Here is a 24,518-nt window from a genome sequence, read left to right on the forward strand (position 1 = left end):
CCTACTACCCAAAAGCTTTGTGCCAGCTATGCTGTCACAATAAGGCCAGTGTATTTTTCATTTACCTCTGGTTAAACATTGTGTACACACTACCGAAACCTTTTAATCTGTTTTGACCAAATTTGTCTGGTGATTCTTTTTTATGTCCCACTGACAAGAGAAAGTCAAGGTATTGTCCAGACGCTTTTCTTTTGCAAGCTCCTTTGACTACGATGACCTGGATGACTGAGAACCTTCACAGACACGTCAAGGTATTGTCTTTGTCTTCTAAGCTTAAAATAACTTCCTGTTAAGTGTTGGCTACAGAGTGGCTGACATCCTTATAAGAACTTTGTTTGGAACATCAACAGAGACCAGCTTCAACATATTATTACTTAACCTAGTGTAGCTGGATTCCCTTAGCACCTTGGGTCTCTTTCCATATGACCTCACGAATTCTCCCTCACAAATTTACTTGACATCATGACATTTTCCACTAAATTCAAGAAAAGGTGTTTCAGAAAACACACACAATTTATTCTTTTTGATTATTTAGCTGTAGTAAAGCAAAGAAGAATGGCTAATTTAATCAAACAAAGCAGGGCTGAAGCTTGAGGTGGTTAGTCAAAGTGATACGATCAAGCTCCTCCTCGCTTGAGACTTTACTCCGAGTATCTGCTGTCAGGCTTTAGTCAGTCATCAAATTTAGATCACTGACTGATTTCTTGACTTAGACAATACTGCACGCACTAAGGCTGCACATTTCCTTTTTCACACTTTTAAATCAGAGGACAGTCAGTACACAGAAATCACAGCTACCACAAACACTTTCATGTAAACTTGCAATTGCTAATCTGCAAGACTTCAGTTTCAGTAAAATGGCGGGGAGGAGCTTTAGTCACAGACTGGCAGGAAATTGCATCTGCATTTACATCTATGGAAAACTTGGGTAAATATGTTTGGGTAAATATTGCCAACAGCGAATATCTGATGACTATGCAGCAAGTACCAAAAAACAACGAACCAACTCTTTCTCAGTTGGCTGAAAATTCCAATGCAGGGCACAATCATACTGTCAGTAACAACAGTCGAATAACAATTACATACAGAGGGATTTCAAGATGAGGGTTGAAGGGCTTAACCCTCTCATTACACAAGTGTGTTTAGTGTTGCAAAAACCATAGGCATGAGAATGGTTTATAGAGAACAGGAAAAAAGTGATGAGTCACTCATCACAATGTAGACGTGTGGGCTAACCCTCATTACCTTTTATCCTGTTATGAAACACTTTATCCAAATGGGAGTGGTCTCTTCCAAGATAACAATGCCTCACTGAGAGAGCACGAGGTCTCACTGAATATTCAATAGGTGGCAAAATGATGTGATTGACATGCTATGACCATCATGGTCACCAGATCTCAACGTGGTTTACTACTTAAGAGAGAATCTGGACCCTCATTTTAAGATATCACAATTCTCATTCTGGAAGAACACTCCTGCAGCAGAGCCTCATGGACTTTGGACTTTCTTAGTTTGACACGTCAAGCGAGGTGCCTGTAAGGACGGAGCAGTAGTTGGAAGCCATCCACAAAACACCGATCCACAAATTCTACTCAGAGATGCCTGAGATCACTAATTTCAGATCACTAATAATGAACATTGTGTATTTTCCCAACATTTTAAAGATAAAAATCAAGGTTTCAGGTTGAAACTGAGAAAACTTTAGGAAAAAAGCACAAGAGAAAAGGTGCACAAGTAAGAATGCAAAATTATAATGTCTTACTATTTTTTTTTTTTTTTAAATCAGGTGTAGTATGCATATACCAGTGAGAGACAGTGCTGAAGCGCTTTGCACCGACTGAAATGTTAAAGTATTATTTTGAATAGCCGATATATGATCTTTCCCCCATCAATCAATATTAAGGTTTTCCTCCTCGACCCAGAATGTAAACTGAAAAAGGAGCTGAAATGTGCAAGCTAAAATAAGCTTGTTTTATTAACTTAAATACTGACTGACAAATGAGGGAGAAGGAAGAGATGTGAAAGGAACATGGCCTCGGGCTAAAGAGCAGAAAGTCCCTGAATAACACTGCTCTCTGTGTCTGTGTGTGTGTGCAGCAGAAAAGATAAAGACACTACTTTTTTCCCTAGAGTCTTTTGTCGACTGTTTATTACATGCATTCCTGCACGGGCAGCTCACCAGGCAGGATTCCAACAAATTCTTAGTGAAAAGTGAAATACCCATCTGCACACAGTGCATTCAGTCAAGTTAATGGTATCTACTCGCAAATTCTCTGGACCTTTCAGGCTTTTATACTAGTTTATTCCACGAGGAATCTTCTATTAACCTACTACACTGAGGATGACTGAACAATAGAAATCAGTAATAAAGCAACAACAGCACCACAGTGAACACTGGCATAACCGCTCCTACAGAGTGTCAAAAGTCCAACTATGAGAAAACAGCAGGCCACTGGTGAGTGACTAATACACTGCACTACTGTTTGTACCATAGACAGTTGTAGTGTTGCCATGTGAATGTCCAACTAGAGAAAGGCTGAGGACAACCATTAACCTCAAATAACTGCCTGCCTCTCTTCCAGCAGCTGCCTAACAGGGGCCGAGTCAACAAGCGAGGCTTCAAATGGCATTGTCACTCTAACATGGTGGCTACCCACAATCAATGCTGCACTGATCTGTCCCTCAGAGACACAAGTGTCATGTGCAAAAAATGACAAGAATCAAGAGTAAGCAATAATTTGGACCCAATTCACTCTCGATCAGAGAACTGGTTTTGACAGCGTGGAATCTATTGCTGACAAATTATCTGCAGCACACTATGTAAAAATCACATCTTAAATCAGGAGTGGGCAATCAATTTCCCCAAAGGGCCAAATGAGAAACTGGGACCAACAGGCTACACTAAGTTCTGCTTAATATTAATTGTATCTCTTATAAGCTTATTGGCGTGGCCCTCCACAACAGTCCCAGTTTTTCATGTGGCTCCTTGGGGAAAATTAATAGGCTGCCTCTGTTTTAAAGGGCACTTTAACTTTGTACTTGAAGCATAAAGACTCACAACGCAACTGCTCATAAAAACACACACACACACACACAGAAATGTAGGCAGTAACATCTGACAGTAAGGCCTAAGGTGCACACTCTATCACCATCAATGTTTGCAGTGCTGGAAATCGTATGCGAGGTAAGAAATGCATTCTATGCTGCATTTCTGTAATGGGGAAAATAGCTACATTAAATCATTTTCTTTGACTTGTGTATTACACAATACCTATAATAGGCTATAGCTAACGAGTGGTCCCACTTTTCACTGTGTATTAACCTTAAACAATACTGTTTAATATAGTTTTTAATATTTGGAGCTACAGTGCATCTTCCATGCTGGACCATGTGACAGAGGTCTAGACCAGCTTTCCTTTAGAACGCGAGTTTAAATACATTCGCCTTATTTGGACATTTGACATCCTTGTTTACACATTTGCTGCCACCGTGACCACTTGGTCATCCATTAAAGGAAATGTGTTTCCGCCTCCAAAAATGCAACTCAGCTATGTCGGAGCTCAAACGCACCATCACTTAGAAAAGTATAAGAGCTGAGGTTTGCTTGCTTTGTCCTCGTGTTGTCACCAATGCAAATGATTCTCCTTCAATTCTCCATCTACCTCTCCTATTCCCCATGCCTGTTTGTTCTCCCTTTTCCCCAGCATCATCAATTTTCTTTTATAGCGGCTGCCAAATTAAAATGCAAAGCAAACAGGCTTTCTCCGGCAGATTACTGTATGTTACAAGTAAAAGCTAAAACAACCAATCACACAATATGCAGACCATACCATGTGTGCTCTTTTTTAGCTGCAGTATATTTAGTCCGATATATTCACACGTTGGAGCATCCTAATATTTCATTTCACTACTAATAACACTAAAGCTGAATTTATGCTTCTCTGGCGAGTTGTTTCTCTGCTCCCGTTTGTAGATGCCTACGGCGTGGGAAGTGATTTATGGTTCAGCGTAGGATTTTAACCCGTTGGCTGTCGTGGCATTGCTACCTCACTAGATGGATGTGTTGTACATTTTTGTGCCATGCTGTGTATTTATTTCCCAACCAAGTAATATAATTTACCTTCATGTATTTGCTATGCTGTGCTTACGTGATTAAAAAAAGAAAGAAAAAAAAGAGCAAATATGTCCATGTTGTTTACATTTTCAAAGAAATAGAAAATGATGGTGAAGACTAAGCTGTTCCATTACTCCCATGAACCCTTTACAGCCTGTGTTAACCTCACACCGCTGCATCTTAATCCAAAGGCATAAATCTGCCCTAAGCAGCTGAGTGAAACATTACACACCCATATTTTTTTGCAAACCAGTCAGGACAGTTCAAACCACTAATGTTAAAGCCACAAGAGCAACTACTTGCGAGACTATGCACGAGTGCTGCTCCATTTGCGTGTTTTTGATTAACTGCTTTCTCTGCCCACAATCTCGACCTTAAATAGGATCTCTACTCTTGAGAGTAACCGGGTTTCTCCACTGATCTTCCTTGACCGTTTGTGAAATCGCATAACACAGTTTTATCGGGGTAAGACCTACATTTGCTGTCCAAATAAGTGAATTTGTTCCAGCGTCTTGTCAGATTAATTGGAAAAATGAACAGGGACAGATAATAATGACTTCCTGCAGGCTGATTAGATTTAAATTTCCTGATTTCTGGCATTAGTATTTTAATTCATTTGCATTTTGTGGTGCTTTCCGTCAGATTTTTTGGTTACACAAAGTAATCTGGTGATTATCTTTTTGATAAACTTATTATCAGCCAAAGAGTCTCATTATAAATTTCCCATAGCGCAGAATAATGTTGCTAACCAACACAATGTTGCAGATCTGATTTCCCCTTTGTTTTTGTTTGATGTTTGTTCATTACTTGTTTTGTGTTTTGATTATTATCATAGACCTAAGCATATTTTGCCAACAGCACACAACAGCCCCAATCTGGTTGGCCTAGGTAGAAAAAGGACATAAGAATCAGTGTGCCAGTTAACAAAAACTGCCAGCAGACTACACAAAATAGTTGGAAGTGATCCAAATGTGGTCACCCAGGGTAACCAAACAACTAGTACTGTTGAAGCCTGAGGCCCCAAATAAGATTTCCTGTAACTACGTGCCAAAGCTGACTGTTGTATAGAAGATTGGTTGATTTCATTGGGATTTTTTTGTAAAGCCCATCTGATACTGGGTTTTTAGAACCAATGCTGATACTGACTTTTATGCTACAGTGACACTAGATAAAACAGTGGAGGGAGACTGTAGCACCAAAAAATAAAAATGACTGCGTGTGCAATGAACTGCTTCAAAGATGGAGACTAGGTTTGTAACCACTATTCAAAGCGACTTTGGTGTGTCAAGATGGTGATAAAACAGCAATGAAACAGAACCAGTTTGTTATCAGTTTGTGATTAAATAGGGTGAAGCTGGCAATTACATGAAATCTCTTTACGATAATATAGTGATTCACTGTAAGAAATCTGTAACAATCGCAAATCTGTTGCTGTTTACATACACAAAGAAATCACATTAAACAAAGTCCAGTCAAGACTGGAAATTCCCCCTGAATAATGATGTAGTAGTTATGGCAGGGCGGGGCTTAACTACAAAATGATAGATGTTTGGCAACCTTGCTTTTATATGAGAATATAACCAGATTACAACCACTTCGCAACTAGATGACAACCAGTTGAGCGCCGTCTCCTATTGCAAAACAATGCATCACAGATAAGCAACTCATCGGCACAGACTGACTCCGATCAATTGCGAATTTTTTGGCAATTGATTTGTGTCTATAAATCGGACAGCATTTATTCCCAAACCTCTGCTAATCTCAGAGTGATTGCACTCAGTCTGAATCAAAACACAAATTTTTGTGAACAGGTTCCCTCCCCAAAGGCGACCCTGGCAGAAAGTGGTCGCCACTAGGGCTGAACGATTATGGAAAATAATCTAATTGCGATTTTTTGCCCCAATATTGCGATTGCGATGCGATATGCGATTATTTTTTAAGGTCTTTGTCTTCTGTATTATTAAACAAAGACAAGCAATACATCATATAGTATGGCCAATACTATATTACATTAATTTTAAACTGTTCTTTCCTGGAAGACAGACCTCTGTTATGATGACATGAGGTGATGCATGAATTGATGACTGACATTTTTATTTAACTTCTTCAATCACAACAGTATATTTGAACATACACAATAGTTTATTTTTAGCTTACAAACATCTGAGCATAAAGTGCTGACAAGGAACCCTGGTGTAAACATTAAAATGAAAGTCAGTACAATGTGCAGATTGCAGAAATATACATTAAAAAATCAGTGGCTTTACCACACTCAGTTTTTCGACATCTGTGAACTACTAGACAGTCATTCAATTAAAAAATAATATTAAATAAATAAAACTAATAAATAAAAAATACACACATCTTACTCTGCAGTCAGTAACATTACACATAAAGTGCAAACATAATAGCAATTGTATAAACACACACAAACACGCCTTTAAAATTTAAAGGCATGAAATTGGACGGTCTAGCCTTCTGATTAGCTAATCAGAAGGCTAGTTCTGATTAGCGTCATCGCTGTCTCGGTGGAGTTTAATAAACTCGGCCGTCTGCTTCTTGCTATCTAAAATATAACCAGACACTGGTGTAAATTCTCAACAGTCTCATACTTCTGTTTAATAAGTTTTCTGTTTGACGTTTAGTCAGCTGTGTGAAAACCAAGGAGGAACCCACCCGGGGGATTAATAAAGTTTTATTTTATCTAATCTAATAACTTTAATCTCAGCCAAACCGATTTACTCACGAACAAACAAAACACTGAAAAAAGCCCAACAATAACATTTTTAGGTTGTCTAAGTGACTTATATATTACGTTTAACCCGAGCAGCGAAACTCCGCGGTGATCTGAAAATGATGTGCCGGGAGTTGTGCCGTTCTCGGCCGCATCAGTAACCCTCGAGCTTAGCAGACGCCTCTGAAAACGTCGAAGCACTTTTGCAAATATGGGATATCTTGATAAACCGAGCAGATATTTGATGTTTACACAGCTACTTTCTCGCCTGAAAATATGTTAAAAGTTTATTTTGTGACCCAGAAAGATTAGTATGAGTAATTTTAAAACTTAGTAGCGGCCGCCATTGCTGGAAGCTGGAGTTTGGCTGGGCCGCGCTATGAATTCTGGGATATGGTAGTAATTTGGACAGCCTTCGGCGCGTCGCTGTGACGTAATCGGTCTACAAATGCGGCCTCAGGAGGATGCAGCCCATGAATTTGGACATGTCCAGAGTATAATCGCAGCCTTTGCGGTTAGAAAATTGCACTTGATCATGTCGCGATATTATCGCAAATGCGATATATCGTTCAGCCCTAGTCGCCACAAGTACTTGAAATCCGTCACCAGTAGCAAACCAGGTCAATGGATTCACTAAGATTTTGGACTCCACTGACCAAGAAGCCAGCTTTCCTAATTTTTTATTCTAGTGTTACTGAGCCATTAGACAACAAAGGTTTTCAACAGTGATATCGGTCAATTAGCACAAGAAAGCTCCTTTTAAATTTTTAACTACTACATTAAACTTTTCTAATCAACAAGCTGTCTAATAATACACGTTTCTAAATTAACTCAACATCTTTTTGTATTAAATTCTATCAAAGAAAAAACAATTCATATCAACACATTAAACATTTACACCAACACCAATAAATCTGCAATACATCCATTTCCAGTTTGTTCTATCCGATAACGCAAGTGTAAAGCACATCTCAAATCACTGTACAATTTAAAGCAAAAATAAAAACCTGGCCTATTACTGTTGCTCAAAGATCCAGCACTAAATTCTTCAGTGATGTTTTCACTACTGAACAGCTGAAAATACATAATGCCTACTAAACTAGCCCCATGATATATTGAGCCCTGCAAAAATCAAACAACTACAGCCTTTAATCCCAGTTAATTCTTTATCCATGCACAGTAAAAAGGAACTGGACATGATCGCCGTGCACCTCGAACGACAACCCTTTGGTGGGCTTTAAACCGAAGCCGCTTTGATGGGAATGCGTTTCAAACTAAAACAACATTAAAATTCTATACATCTGTTTCCATGCATGCCCGGGCAGAGGGATGAAACAGGATAGTAGATCTCTGTTAACACTTGCACAGTTTTAGACTGACGAAGGAAATGGTGCTCTTTGAAAGTGGTTGCCGTTCCAATTGATCATCCGTGTTTTTCACATTAGACTGCAGCAATTGTGGATGTTCTCTCATTTACTCATCAATATAACAAGCAAGGCTGGTGTCATCTGAGAGCGACAACAGTTTCTCTTTGATTCTACAGATGACAGTGGATTCTGCTGTATGATTAGGGCAACAGGGATAGAGCCTCCCACTCACTGCCACCACGCTACACTATTGATGTGCTCTGAGGAATTCCCGCGCATCACTTCAAAGACCTTTCTTGCTCTACACTAAGCTCAACTCAAAAACATATCTTCATAAAAGACCATGACATTCCTACAGCTAAAAGCGAGCTTATATCTGGGAAAGACATAATTGCTTCGCGTCAAAAAATGGATACGCTGTATGTTCTGTAGAGCAACTTAGAAAAAATATTATATTGTAGCATTTTCTTTACTATTTTAATCAACCATTTATAGATGTGCATGTAGCAGCGAAAAGATAACCACTGTCAGGAACAAGTGATGCACCACTGATTAATGAGGTCACACTGCTTATGAATGGAGGAGTGAAGGCAGCACTAAATGCAATGGTGTGGTAAAAAAACCCAAAGGTTTTGTAATAACAGAAACACAACTATCCTTTTGAATCGACCCCCATAATTGCTGTGGCTTTCCTTTCTACAATCACACGGGACGATACTTCAAACCAAAAGCAAATGAGACAGCATTTCTGCAGCACTCAAGTCTGTGCTGCGCCACAAAAGCTGACAATATCTTTATAGCCTGTGTGGGGGAGACTTGAGTGTAACCTGGGCTCACATCCCAGGAAAAGATGGATCACTGGTTTCTGGCAAAACAGCAGCTGTGCAACAAGCATTCAAAGTGCCCCCCCCCCCTCCCCCGCTGTAATGGGCAATTCACAAGTGAGAAATCCAATGAAAGCTGCAAAACCTGAAGCAGAGCTGCATATTCTGATACAACATTACAGCCCGCACGACAATTGTCACATCCTCAACTTTGTCAACAAAATGGTAGCCTCAGGAAATAGAGACGGCGGCAACATCCACACAATCAGTTTTCATATATAAAATCTATTTTGGGGGCCAGATGAGGTACATTTTCCCCCCACTACAAGCTTCCCTAGCCCACCCACACAATGGATGGCTCAATAAATATTGCCATCTATTCTGACTGTCAGTTTCCATTGTCCTGCATTTACTATGCTTGAACAAGCAAATAAAAAAATAAACAAAAACACAAAAAAACCACCATTTTAATAATTGCATTACATAATTACGCATTTCAGTAATATTTCGCAGTTTTCAGGTGTAGCGCAGCTTTTAAGCCTTGCCGCGGCCTTTTACATTATAATCTCGACAGTCATGTTCATATCGAAAGATGATGGAAATTACATAAGCACTTCTGAACCGTCCACCCACCTGTCTTTCCACAAGCTACGAAAACAAGACAGGACACTCCACGGAGCACTTGATTGATTACAGGAACTGTTTAATCAAAGTCTGAACTCACTGCAGACCTAGTCAGCTGTTACAAGCAGATACAGCATAGTCAAAATTCACAGGTAGCCAAGTGTGCAACACACAGCGGCACAGGCTAAAAATATAAACAATCAACCGTTTTCTTAAGTTGTTGTCCCCCCAAAAAAAGGATTTAAATATGCCATCAGAACATATTGGGTTACCAAAGCCTATGCTACTTTCTCTTCATGCTAGAAGTGTGAAATGAAGTCCCAGGTGTCTCTCTCACTCCTTTTCAACTGTGTGCACATGCAAAGGAAATAGCGAAAGCTGCACCTCTGCAGGTTAGCTGTTCCAATGGAACACAGTATGCACTATGGTAGGTAGGTAAGTAGCTATTTTAACCAAGTGCTATATTGCATTAACAATTACTGACTACAATTTGGAGGTCAGGTCATGTAGGTAATGCTGTTTTTCTGAAGGCACTCAAGCGTTCCATGTTAGAGCTTCCCTGCAGTGCTTCAATAAGCCCATCCCCCCATCACTCAGAGTGGATCGCTTCAAAAGAATCTTAACCTTGGAGAAACGCTGCATGTATGTTTTAAAGTACAAAGATTTTCATCTAATCACAACCTGCCTATTGACACTAACTGCATTAAAGCACTCGCCACTTCACAAAGGGAACTGTGGAATCCATATGCGTCTCATTCCTCATGATCCATTTCATTGCTAATGTAAAACCCAGGAGTATAATTGAATATGTGGATATATGTGCACCTGTAAAAAAGGCTTAATTCAAGTGGTTTGAAAATAAAAGGCACCGTAAGCCTTCAAATGACCAGCTACCTTTGAGGATATAGGTTAAATCCTTTCTGAGTTTGCTATCAGCTGGTGTGTGGCCACGACATGACGGCAGCCTTACAAAGCCAACATAATCCCCTTGTCCTGGACTAATCTAATGCCCTGGACCTCAAAACAAACACTTTTAATGCTCTTCTTGCACAGTGTTTCTTTGGTATATAGTCTGAGGCACAACAGATTTTTAAAAAAGGTGAAAGGCTGGTCACAGTTAACGCAAAACAAATCTGAGCCAAAGCCCAGTGCCATCACGTACATTAGTAACTTTTACAGTCAGTTGCTGTCCTTTAAAAACATTACATACCAGCAGCTGAGTTATCAAGGACATCATACTGTTGAATAAGGAAATGGGAATTTCCTCAAGTGGCGTTGCTCTCGTGTTCAGTCACTTCACAAGCTATGGTCTGTCAGACTGTATAAAATCTATCTGCCATGCTATAACAAGGATCCTAACACCCTTATAATGATTAAAACAAATTACTACTTTTAAAAAAAAAAAAAAAAAAAAAAAAAAAAAGGTAATCAGATGGAGAGGAACTGCCTTTGAAAAGGTACTGAGCTGGAATGAAAGCTATGCCAGCTCTATGCCTTACAGTGGAATTGCTCAATTTTGTCCACCAAAAGAAAAAATAGCAAAGGACATGTTTGCTCTGTGGAAACATTGCTATTATTAAAAGGGACACCAGTGCTTTCACATGTATGAATTCAATTTCAGGGCAAATCCTCTGGGCTTAACACTGTTATATTACCGTCTTTTGTATTGATTTCAATGTGACAAAGACATGAGAAGAATGAGTAATAAACCTCTAGGTAAAACAAAGTGTTCAAAAAGAAATCAATACAAAACAAGTCGGTAATGATACGTAGTGACCAAACACTCTTCCAGCAAGCGTAAAAGACCTCAATCATTTATTGGAACCACTAGCAAATTAATGTTAGTCTGGTTAAGGTGATCCTTTTGCTGCCCGCTCTGATATAGGTTATTTGGCTAGTTGCACTGAAAATAATATGAACCGTCACTAAACCTCAGAACGAATGCATTTTATGCTGCCTTGGGTCACGTGCGTGAATTTCTATTGACTTGACATTATTTCACATAAGTCACTTGAAATCATTAAGTCCCGTCAGGCCTTAATGACTGCATACCAAGTCTTAAATGAGGAACTCTTACACCTCTATGCCAAAAAGCTGGTATGAGAAAACCACAGGTCTGCTGCAGACTGGCCTGGACTCAAACAACTTCCAACACGTCCCACATTGCCGAATAGGGAACAAACGCTTCATGCACATTATTCCAAAGTAGCTTAATATTACAGTGCAGAAAAGTGTCTTCAAATGGTGTCCAGAGTTTTCGCAAGACAATGTATCCAACCTGATTTAATAGTAAATGAAGCATTAGCCAGGAATGCCTGAGGCTCTTGAGAAAGAGCCATGTCTCATGTTTAATGATTGAGTATTCAGTTACTGTCAACTATAGTAGTTTTGTGTAAACAAATACATTTCATTAACAAAAGAACCACTCATTCCACTCATTTGCATTGGTTTCACCTCATTTACGGCTTGGGTGGATGGTACAGTCGATGGCTCAGACAGCATTTCGCTCTTAAAGTAAGAAGATAGTTACTTCTATCACTAAATTTAAATTGTTAAGGCTTCATGGTGGACAAATTGTAGTTTGTTTCATTTCTGTACTTCAATCTCATAACCTATTATTGGAAAATGACATCAGCTTCACCTACTTATCCATCTACCTCGAGTACTCTGTAATAATATCTGAAGTTTGGGGTTCTGCAACCGCTTGCAAATATCTCATTGCGAGATCATCCACCCACGCCAGATATCCTTACACTTAGGCATGCCACATGGAAGACCTTGAGTGTTGTATTGTAAGCACTTAGCGGTTGTGCTTGCAAAAACAGAAATGTGCAATACAAATGACAAATGTCCTCAACAAATCATATTTAATTGACTGCCAGCACTAGGTCATCGTACACATTAAGCAGGATTGTGCAAAGCCTGTGACACGTTTATGTTGCAAGCTTGCACAACAATTAAAACCATGTCTCACTTTTTCCCAATGAACCCATGCTGTTAAAAAAATAATAATAAAATTCTGCACACTGGAGCGTTTTTGAGATATATATATATAGCCGCTGCTGTGGTTTTTATATATATATATAAATACATTTAACACTACTGCAGTCTTGTATCTTGACTAATGAATATGTTGAACACTTTAACCTGCAGCTAAGTACTAGACTGAGACTACTTTGCTAGTCTTTAATGTGGTCCTGTTACAGTCCATGGAGCAGCACAGACCATGGGGTAGAGCACAGGGTTAGCCCACAGTGGTCTTGTTAAAAAGGAAATCTTGTGCTTGAGCTGAATGACTCAATTCACTGAGATGGGACACCCCCAAGAACATGAGCTGACAAAACGTGACTTGTTTAGTTTTTTTTTTTTTTTTTTTTTTTTTTTTTTTTTTGGGGGGGGGGGTTCCATGGAAGTCCTTACCATAGCTACATATTAACATGATCCACCATTTTGTAAAAATTTTAGCTGTAATACAGAGCACTTTGTCTGAAGCCACAACCTGTAACAAGAGTTGTAGCACTTGTTTACACTGCTCTGTGTGTGTGTGTGTGTGTGTGTGTGTGTGTGTTAACACCAGTATACGTGTGGTTTCAAACAGATTCACACAGATCCTCACACTCTGCTCTAAATCATCACTAGTAGCACGTTAAAAGATCAGGCTTTCATTTCCATGCCTACTTAAGTGCCCCTCGCAATTCACTAACGAGACCCCCTGGGAGTCCCCGGTACCCAGATTGGGAAACACTGTGGTCACTTCACTGGCGGAATTTGCAGCTTCAAATCTGCCCAGATCCATATTTTATCTCCAAACATGGGGGGGGGGTCGTTTAAAAACAAAAACTATTAGTGAAGTCAGCCAAGTGTATTCTGGGGCTAATAAATATTGCAGTCCCCGAGGGTAACTGTCACGACCCGTGAGCTCAACTTAAAGAATCTGTTAGCAGTGCTTTAACGGTTACGGTACCAGCTTCACTTTCACACGTTAGCTGAAGTTCAAGAAGCAGATAGAGCTAACTTAGCTCGGTGTAATGAGCTAATCTAAGTGTAACGTTAGCTCTCTGGCAGACTGAAACAATGAGCTCAGAGTGCAGTCAGCCTTGGCTAGCTTGCTTGCTGCTGCATGCTGTGTTGGCTACATAACATAAAGCTAGCCAGCTTGCCATGCACACAAGGCTAACGTTAAATGGCTAACGACTCGTAGCACTATCAACAATAAGAAGAAAAAAAGAAGAAAAAAAATGTACTTACTTACCGACTTAGCTAGACACTCCTATTCCAAACCGTGGTCTGCCCATGGTGGTGTATGCTCCATAAAAAGAACAAATCAACGGTAATTATGCTTTACTTATAAGAAAACCTCTAAAAAAAATCTGAAGCACCAGAAAGCAGTGGCAGCGCACTCCCCAAGACATCCAACACAAGAGAGGAGGGGAGGCCAGCGATTCACTGGACTTCTGCCATCACACTTCGAGATACCGTCCACAGCGTAAACAGCCGAGTCCCGAGCGCATTTTTATCGGTGCCGTCTCAAGCCAGACACAAGTCCGGTCCTCTCCAGCGACCCTCTATCAATTATTCCCACAGCGAATAGCTTTCAATCCAGGTTAATTCCTCCGTATTCACCGTCTCTGGATGAGCGCCGTGCTGGTTCTTCGTGTGGGAACTGATACAATGTAGCCAACCAGCAGCAGCGATTAGGAAATCCAGGATAGAGAAGTTCCTCTCGGAATGGACTGGGATACGTCAGGTACAATGCATGGAACTGGATTAACCAGCCTGGACTGTGACTGTGTGCGTGTGTGTGTGTTAGTTTTCAGCGAGGGGACATGCACCAGCTAGTCCAGCCCCCACTGAATGCGTTGAGTTCTAGCCGCTGCTGTGGTTTTTACACAGAGACAGGGCCGTAGCCAGGATTTTAAAAAATACTGAGGTCATAGGTTCAATCTTCTCCTCTCTCAGTTCTTATAATGGAGTAAGGCTTCTTTAAGCTATCTATAAATAATACTGCTTTCCTATAAATAACACCGATTTCAGATTTATTGTTAAATGTAGGACAGAGCACAATTACCAAATGCAACTAGCAGCCCAAAACATCAAAATGTTAAATGCAGCCTTCCATGATCCAGAAAAGACACCAATAATCCTCCATAAATTGTCTGTAGTTTACTCACTTAAGTGACTCTTCATTTTTTTTTAAAAATGATGTGATTTGACATTAAAAATATTTTAAATAATGCCTTCACATAAAAGTGTCTAAAACATTAGAAAATACCAAATAGTAGACAATAGGCCACTTTTTTGCTACATTACAGTTCAGGGATAGAAATGCTAATAATCTGATGATGATGATTTGTTGATGACTGTGTGATAATGGGAAGTCAGACATAAATTGTCTGGCCTTCATCATGTGTTTATAAGATACAACTAATGATATTGTCAGTACACTCCGAACAATATGCCAGTTACTCTTGGCCTATCAAAAGGTCAACATCATAGGTATATTTTTAAATCAGTCGTGTGACAGGACTCTAGCTCCCCTTACTGCTTCCATAGGAATTAAGAGGGTCAGTCTCAAACAAGTACTGCCAATCAAATGTACTTGAAGTAATCATCAGCAAATCCGACTGCCTCTTTAAGTGCAGATGTTTTAGCAGTTTGCTGGTCTGAGGGGTTCAGTTGTGTGTAGATACGATTTTCTAAGTAGTATGACGTCCTAGCAAATTCATCACAAGGTCAGACCCTACAATGCTCAGGGAAATTGTAAAAACGGGGGAGGTGGGGGGGAGACAGGTGGTACATTTTAGCCTCTAGAGACCTCAGGTAGCATGTTAAATGTGTAAAACATGTTTCAAACAGTATCCAGACCAGAGTTTGTCAGTAATGAACAGCGGCATATTTAGCAAATACCAAATCAACAGAAACACCTCATACTAACTGTCAAACACATGGTGAAAACAAGCCCACAAACTCAGTGAATTAAAGGGATATTGTAGAGAAAAATGGACCAAACTTTCTTGACAACAATATGAGACACTGATTAAGTAGTTCAAAAAATTATTACTTCAAGATTTTGCTGGTAAAAGTTGTTCTAAAAACTACTAAATCACACTTAGCCTGTTAAAGAGTAATAACACACATACACATACCAACACTTATTAACGGAGCTTGGAGTGACCATGTAAAAAAAACTGAACTAATTGTGTATAAAAAATTCATTAGGGAATTAGTAATTATTATTATTAGGCAGTCACATATGGATTCATCACCGTGTAATAAGCCATCAGATCTGCAGGGGGGAAACTGATAAATGGTTTTTAGAGTAATCCTGGTCTGCCCTGGAATGTTACATGTTTAAAAAGTGCATTGTTGTTCATATTTTCCCTACCAGCCTTTTCCAGAAGGAAAGTGTCTGAACAGTTCAGTGGAGCGGTCTACCTGATGAACTAAAGAGCTTACCTAAAACAATAAAGCAGGTGTTACTCTGGAGTCTGGACAGGGGTAAACACTGACCAAAGGGATTTGTCACAACCTGGCAACCCAAATGTTCACGTAACTGGCTTATAAATGATCAAATACACTTAGTATGTGACTTATTCAACCTGTACAAGCCCATAGGGATGTTTTGTCGTTAGAAAGTGGCAGCACTGACACATCATGATGAATGTACTCTAACTCAGTTTTAAAAAAGGGGAACCAAATGTGCATTTTGTTGAATGACAACACTTTTAAATCTGTAAAAACTGTGATTCTACACAAGAAAGCAACACGGAGGCAAAAACTTGATCTTCACGCTTGAGGCAAATTGGACATGTTACCTTAGTGACTGCCAGCTGGGTTCAGATTTTGCTGAAGTGAATCTATAACAACAACTGACGGGAAGTTTCTCAGAAAACATTAAGCTGGCAAAGGAAAAGATTCCAACAATAAGACCCTTGGACATGTCATGAATCCAGTTCTCCCAGCTCCACGGATAACCTTTCATGTGTACCAGCTTCAAACACCATGAAGGCTTTAAGTCGTTGTCTCGCTCAGTGCTGGTTTCCCAGGCAACAAGAATATGATAATGTTGCCTTTGACATGACAGAAGGAATCATCTCGCTAACAAACAGAGACAACAGGCACAGGGAGGGCTCGGAGAGAGGCAGGGGAGGGGGCTGAATTAATGGACTCATTTTCACACAGAGGGAAACACAGCGGCAGCAGCTACTTACCATCCTCCATCTTCCTCTATTGCCTCCAATGCATTCCTGCTGGCAGGCACACTCTTGCTCTCCCGAGGGAACAGCCAGCCTCCATTGGAAAGCTAAATAACAGTCAGTGGCCAGTGGGGACCGGAGGGGGACAGCTTTCTGATGAAGGCTGCCCTTCAAGGCTGTATGGCTCCAAACCAAGTGCTCTCGCTGCTTAGCGTCACACCAGCTAAAACCTGAAATGAACAAGCTGTGTGGACGCCATGTGTTTTCCATCAGTGAAGAAGGGTTAATCAGCCAGCCATGTGGAATCACAGAGGGGCTGGCTTGATTCATGTGATCATCTTTCCATTACTCTATAAAAGAAACTGTAAAGCCCCAAAGCCCATCTGTAAGAAACTTGTTCTTTAGCACATGTTTGAAAATCCATATCAGCTAACAGCCTTGTTGAAGAAACTGATGCAACAGAATAAAATGACATGAAATAACACAGTCACAGAAAATAAAAATGTATCGTCCTTACCTAAATTAAAAAGGCAAAGCCTACTGAATGGACTGTTTTTGTCATACACATTAATGCTTTCACATTTTAGTCCTCACTTTGCTCCAGACTGAAATGTCCCATCATTAATGTTTGTGCTAACAATACATCTTTTAAATTGCAAGGTGTCTCAGCTTAATTTTTTTTTACATAACATCTTGTGTTTTGAACAGATTAAGTCTAAATGTAAAGATACAAATGTGACATGTACTGTTAACACTGCTGATTTAATCTTGTTACATTTACATCTGCTCAGATTGATTTTTTTTTCTAGTGCATGACATTAACTTGTTTATTGTTTTCTTTGACTGAAATGTTACAAGAATCTGTTACATGCAGGCATCCGTTCCCCCCTTGAGAATGAAGGGTAACAACCTTGTTTCTCAGCGCCATCATTGTTGAAATCTTTCATTTGGTTTACAATTAAATTCCTCACGAAACCATTACAATCCCATCGTCTTTGACTGTACCTTGTGTTTAGTACCACTTAAAAAATATTAACACCAAATGAAAATGGCGGGAATGGTGAGAGTTTTTATTAATCCAAGTCAATTCAGTTTTATTTAGATAGCACCAATCACAACACCAGTCACCTCAAAGCTCTTTATATTCCAACAATAATAGAGAAAGTGCTTTAAACAGGACCCAGGCTCAGGGAGGGACAGCAATCTGCTGCGTCCATCAGCACACCAGCTTCTTCTTTGAGGATGTTAGCCCCACAAAGGTCGGAGATTGGGTCTAGGGTAAAAATGGCTGTAATTAGCCATAGGCAAGACTACAAAAAAGTGCTCTAGTCCACAGTTTTATGCCTCTAAGTGTATGCATAATATTTTCTCTATCTGTACCCATATAAACTATATGGACAAAAGCATGTTACACCTACAGGATCTGCTCCCGTCATAGTAACCAGTGCCATGAAGCCCCCAGTGCACAGTTTTTGTGCTGATGTTAATGACATTTGAAACCCTGCACTTACTGAGTCACCAGAGTATTAGTGACTTTTATGTACAATGGGCCTTAGCAGTTGGTGACCCCGCTCTGTAACCCTACATGATGTGCCACTTTGTGTCCGAGTTCCTGTGGTTCCTAAACACTTCCGGTATGGAATTACACCACTGACAGCTGATGGTGGAACATCGACAAGTGAAGAAATGGTACAAATTGACTTGCTGTAATGGTGATATCCTATTACAGCACCATCTTCCAACTCAGCGAGCTCTTTAGAACCATCCATTCTTTCTGTCTGTGTAGGCGCTTGGTCATCCAGGTTGTGGTAGCCTTCACAGCTTGGAAAAGGAGGAATCCAAGAGGCTTTTTCAGTCCCGTGTAACAAACCTCTAGAGGAGGCCGTCTTCTTTGGAGGTGGTCCTGAGGGTCGTTAACCTACTATTGATCTTGTGAGTAGTCACGTAAGCTGAGGTGTCAAAAAAGCCGTGGGTCATCCCCATCACCCGGGCAGACAGGTGAAACCTCTGTTAGACCTTACCCCACCCCACTATCACGTAAACTATTGAGGTTACCTGAGGCAAGGTGTGAATGGGGGTTGAAACCCCTGGGAAGGGATTTCAGGACTGCATTGCAGGTGGCTCATAGCTGATGTCGTAAGCCGACACCTCTGTTTAATGATGGTCGTTCCTTTACTCCTCTTTCAAACCTTCTGTCTTCTCAGTCCAAAACGGGCGTCCTTGAAAGACTGACCTTTGTCCTTAAGGTGCCTTCTATGCTAACTTTACATATAAACAAACTATATTTCGACACCTTACTTTATAAATACGCTGTACTTTTCAAGGGGCAGGCTGTATTATGGAGCTTTCCCTTTTACATCTTTATTTAATATTAATTGTATTGATGTGCAGGGTGGATATTGTGTTACTAATCTTTTGTACAATCCAAATATGAAAAAGGACTCTCAGTCTCACCAAGTTACATGAAAAAATAAACGCCATCACATTTGGCGGACTTGTGTGACCTTATGTAAATCTAACTTTATATTTTTTCTTTCACAGTTCAAACATAACTTTTAAAGGACTGCACAGGAAAGGAATGTTTCTTTTCCTCTGTAATACCACTATTACAGTATTACTATAACAACACAAGATGGGGAAATATAGTTTGTTTTTCAGCAAAACTACCAAGAAATTTGGCAGTACTTAAAATTATTTACAGTATAATCATTTCTTTGTTTCCTGTAAAACTTGTGAAACTCTTTTTCTAGTTTACCTACCTTTAAGTGTTTGTAGGTAAATATATTTACTTTCTTATTTCACATAAAGTACATTGAAATGCCATTGAATTACAGGGTAATTATGCTTTTAGTTGGGGGCTGTATTATAAAGTGTTACAGCGTTATGTACACTCCTCTTTTTCACAGGAAGCAGTGAATGAGCGAACCCCGCGATGCGAGAGAATGAGACGGACAGAAGATGAGTTGCAGTTGTTGGGATTTGATGACCTGACTTGTCTGGTCGTAGCCGTCAGCGAAGGTCGTGTAATGGATTGGAGTCATGCAGACAACAAAGTACATTAAGACGAGGAGAAATCACCCTTGTTGAATATAAGGTCACTTAAGAGCCAAGAATTAATCAACATAATGAACATAGACGTCAGTAAAGTAATATGGGATACATTATGCTGGGGAGATTATTTTAAAGCAAAGTTGTAAAACCAATCTGCTTCCTAGACTAATCTCAGGTCAAATACGTGACCTAAATAATGCATAAAAAGGCTCAATCAAAGGAAACTGTGGGGTGGGGGTTCAGACTGTTAAAGATGTACTCTTTTGTCTAGATTGCGCTCATAGCAACGCGCCCCTCCTCTGACAAGCAAAATGAGATCAAGCATGAAAGCAATGACATCTTTTACTGCATGTTCTAAATTTGTATGAAGCATCTAATTTGGGACAAACTTGGGGTTTGACCCAATTAGTCAAACAGAAATCATACCACAGTCATGAGGCATTTGCAAAAGACATCTTTGCATGTAAGAGACTGAGAACAAAAAGCTTTATTGTCAGTTTGGTGATTAGAAGATAGTCGATTTTTTCCCCCCCTTCCTAAAAGTTTTAATCTTTCGTGTCCTCAAATGGCAGCAGTTTTCTCACACATCTGCAACTCTTTATACAAACAAGCTGTTGGCAAAAAAAAAGTGTTTGTATTTATTGTCTATCATATAGCAATATGCAAATAGTTAATCCAGAGTAATCATGTTATGTATCTGTTACAGTGCTTGCTCCTGAGAAAACAGAAGCCTGGAAGGGACTATTTTACATATTCAAGAGTCTAAGGCTTCACAAATCACTATGTTCAGAGATTTAATCCTCCTGACAGAGGAGGCCATGAAGACAGACGGTCTACAGTAATGTCTACAGTGTGGCATTATGTGAATTAATAAGACCCGAAAGCTGTGAAGACTTCTTGGTGGGGGATTCTGTAGGTGGGCATTTTATTCTGATTTAAAGACCCCAGAGTCTGTTTAGTTTGGAGTTTTGGAGCAATTTCCCTCGGCGCTTCTGTCGGATTGACTTTGAGAAAAATCAACATGGCCATAATTTTAAGTATCACCTACTCCATTTGTGTCACTACAGATACCATCTCATTCAGGAGCACAGCAAGGTCAAAGGTCAGGGATTAAATTGACCTCTTATCAGTGGATCTTTAGAAATGGCCAGCAATTGAAAGCCGTTTGTGATGGGAAATCCATTTTTAATTGAACTGATGCAACTGCACTCCCTTTGTGAATCCTGGAAGTCAGGTCAGCAGGCTTTCGGAATCTGAGATAGTTTCTTTTATTTATTTATTTCTCCGATCAGGATTATTTGTGGAGAAGGTAATTTATAGATCTGATATGAACATTTACGGTGGCCCATCTTTTAAGGTGCAAGCAGGTCATAGCTCTTCTTGAGCTGTGGTCACATAAAGAGATCCACTTCTTATCGCTCCCACTGTGTGCATTTCTCACTGCCCTTGAGGGAATATAAGCTTTCAAAAGACTCATGCGCCTTCCCTCCTCCAATGGGGCCCAACCTTAGATCTGTGGACTATGTAGATTCTACACTGAATGGAAAAGATAGCAATTGTGCTCTTTTAGTTTATGCATCAACATCAGTTGTGATGAAGGAATGGGATTTCATGCAACAACAACAAAAAAAAGCTGTGAGGACTGTGAACAAGTGGGTATGAGCTATAGAAATTAATAGTGCAGCAGTTTGGGAAATGCCAAGAGTTAAATGAGAAGTTCAGTGGCTGCACAGTAAATACGATGCTACAGCTGAGTTGGCTTAGTGGAGCTGGAAACACCTAGCTAAACTCCCTCCAAACATAATTCCCCTACCATCAAATGTGCTAAATTAAGCTTACAGATCTATCTTCAAGTGGCATCTGGCTTCTCAAGTCACACACAAACCATTTGAAAGTCCTGATGGCTTGAGATGAAAACACCGTCTTAAATGCCAGGATGTTTTTGAAGTAACGAGCGACCATTGCGTCAGATTTTGCGGTCAAGCTGTCTTAAATGAGCAAATATTGACCCACTCATTCCTCAAAATTTCCTTTTGTACAACCACCATGGCTTGACAGGCAGCGATCCATGACAGATTATGAGATGGATGAGCCATAAGCTGTTACCGGGTTTGTATTGTTCCCCAGCCTGCCACCACCTCTTCTGAAGTGCTGCGAAGCACTAATTCCTCTTCCAGGCCTGTGGGGATGGGGGTGGCAGTGGAGGATGGGACCCTGTGCCCTCAGACCAATCAGTCTCTCAGCAAGCACACAAAGGTCCTGCTGCTTCTACAACTGGAAACTTGGCTCGACGGTGAGGAGGGCATGCTGTTGGAAAGGAGTCAATTACATTTCTTTTCATTTAGAAAATTCAGTTGGGCATCATTTCAGCCCTAATGACAAATAAACAGGTTATCCTATTTATGTCTAATTTAATTTATAACTTCAGCTAAACGGATCAAAGTTGGAGGGTGGCAGGAATTGTACTTGGAGTTCCTGCTTCTGAAACAGGTGGTGCTCAAAATTGGATGATGCCATGCTTGTTATATTGCTTCATCTACTCTGATTAGTTCCTCTCCCTTGTTCACCAGCAGAATTAACAGCAGGGTGGTTGGTGTGTGATGAAGAAGCTGAATCACTGACATTATGTTACTTTGAAAACAAAATAATTTCACAAAAACTACCAGAGACAAAATGATTAACTCCCCTGATGCTAACAGTCATTTGTGTATCCTCTTAGCTAGGAAACAACCACAAGGATACGCATGTGTGACAAAAGTCAGACACACATCTCCTGTGCAATCCCAGCCCGTTCTTATTTGGCGAATCTCTCAATCTCCTCCAAATTCAGTGGTCTGGTATGAACCTGTGTCTTTGACAGTCCGGTCAATAACATTCACTTTGGTTTTCTGGTGGTAGCTCTTGACCAGGAGTGACACATGTTGGGGGTCAGTGTCGTGTTGGAAGACAAAGCGACAACACAGACACAGTTTTGTTGCTGAAACTTGTGGTTTTCTTTCAGAATCTCACATATCCTTCTTTATTCATGATTCCTTCCACCTTGACGAGATTCCCAGTTCCAGATGCACTGAAACACCCCCACATCATAACACCCCCACCACGTTTCGCTTCGATGATGCTCTTTGCATTGTTCACCGCTCCCTTTTTATTTCAAACACAAACAGCCTCTCTGTGGCAAAACAGCTCTAGTGTCGTCTCATCTGACCAAAGGATGAGCTTCCAGTACGCAAAATCTTTCTCCAGGTTGTCCTCAGCATACTTGTATTTTGAATTATGTTCAAGTTGCTTGAGGGGGTCTCTTCTGTAGAAGTTTTTCTTGGTATGCAACCTCACAGTTCAGTCCCGTTCAGGGTTCTGGGGTAACATTCGTTTTTTTTTTATTTTATCAAGGATCTTTGAAACTTTTTGCTTCTGTCTGGTTTTGTCTGTTCTTTGAATTTCTTGATGATACTTTTCTCCAGTTCTTGACCCCCCCCCCCCCCCCACCACCACCACCCCCACTCACTAAAATAGTTTTGTGATTGTGTGGAAATAGAAATAAGTCACGCTTTCTAGAGAAAACTAGCATGTTTAGAAATGCTTTGAGAAAAAACACTTCACAGACACTTTAAAATCCGGATGATTTGCTGCCAGCACTTTCATCTGTTGCAGTTCACCGTGGCTCCGACTTCGTGTCAGGTTTACTATATAAAATGGATCACCTCGAGCATTTCCTCCACACATCGCATCATCTTTTGTGCACGAAAAACCAACAGCATATGATCTCATGGTGTTTATCTACAGAGGCTTAGTAAAAACTGCATGCGCTTAATTGTGCAGCGTAGCAGCACAGAGCCCTTGTTTATGTGAACTTGGATGTCTGTTCTCATCCGAAGAAATGTCCCCGATCCCGAAGACAGAAGAAAAGGCCACCCACAGGGCAAGTAGCTGTCATCGTTGATTCACTGCAGGATGAATATAGTAAATTCTTAAGCAACCTCTCTTGAAAAAACACCTATTGAGAAACTTTACAAAAGAGGCCTCTTACATTCTCCGGGTGGGAGATTACTGGGAGGGTTGGTGCAATTATGCCTCCTCGTTCTGAATGAAGTGGAGCAGAGAGTTGTAGCTAATCTGCAACTCAAACAAGAGTAAATCTAAGCTAATCAACGGAGAATTACAATGCCAGGCACAGGCGAAAACATAACAACTTGGGATGGGTGTGTGTGTGTGTTGGTGATTCATGCTATGCTTTTCACGGTGAAATACGCCCCAGGGCAAGAAACAGCTTAGTCAAAGAGCCACTCAACACATTTGCAAGGAAGTAAACACGCAGCAGCTCAAGAGCAGGTAGAAATGTGCATGTCAGAAATATCAATCAGAGCCTGTCACAGCAGCACTTAATAACAGAGGTGTCAAAGACTTTATGTGTGCCTGAATATAAACTCAACAAATGATTTCAGTGGTAGTTGTCTGAGCATGCAGGTCTGGAAGGCTCGCTGGAGATTTGGTGTTTTTCTTATTTAAAGCAAGAGAAGATGTGCGACGAACCAGATCCACGAGAAATTCTTACCCTTATCGTTCAATCAACTGAAAAGGAAAAAAAAAGGTGTTGACTTTGGGGAAAAA

The 24,518-nt window shown here is 40.3% G+C and overlaps 1 protein-coding gene across 3 annotated transcripts in view; it reads right to left on the reverse strand.

Moving 5' to 3' along the window:
- znf609b (zinc finger protein 609b) overlaps window positions 1-14,521 on the reverse strand; it is a 77,777-nt gene extending 63,256 nt beyond the window's left edge. For 2 of the 3 annotated variants that reach the window (XM_005743976.2, XM_013913574.1), the window contains exon 1: window positions 13,916-14,521. The gene's annotated coding sequence lies outside the window, so the exon portion shown is untranslated. Of the gene's footprint in view, window positions 1-13,911 lie in introns of all 3 variants that reach the window. The other variant, XM_013913573.1, reaches the window with a different exon arrangement.
- Between the last annotated feature and the right edge of the window lie 9,997 nt (window positions 14,522-24,518).

This window comes from Pundamilia nyererei, unplaced genomic scaffold (assembly GCF_000239375.1).
Source record: "Pundamilia nyererei isolate P.nyererei 1_Seehausen unplaced genomic scaffold, PunNye1.0 scaffold00137, whole genome shotgun sequence".
NCBI lineage: Eukaryota > Metazoa > Chordata > Actinopteri > Cichliformes > Cichlidae > Pundamilia > Pundamilia nyererei.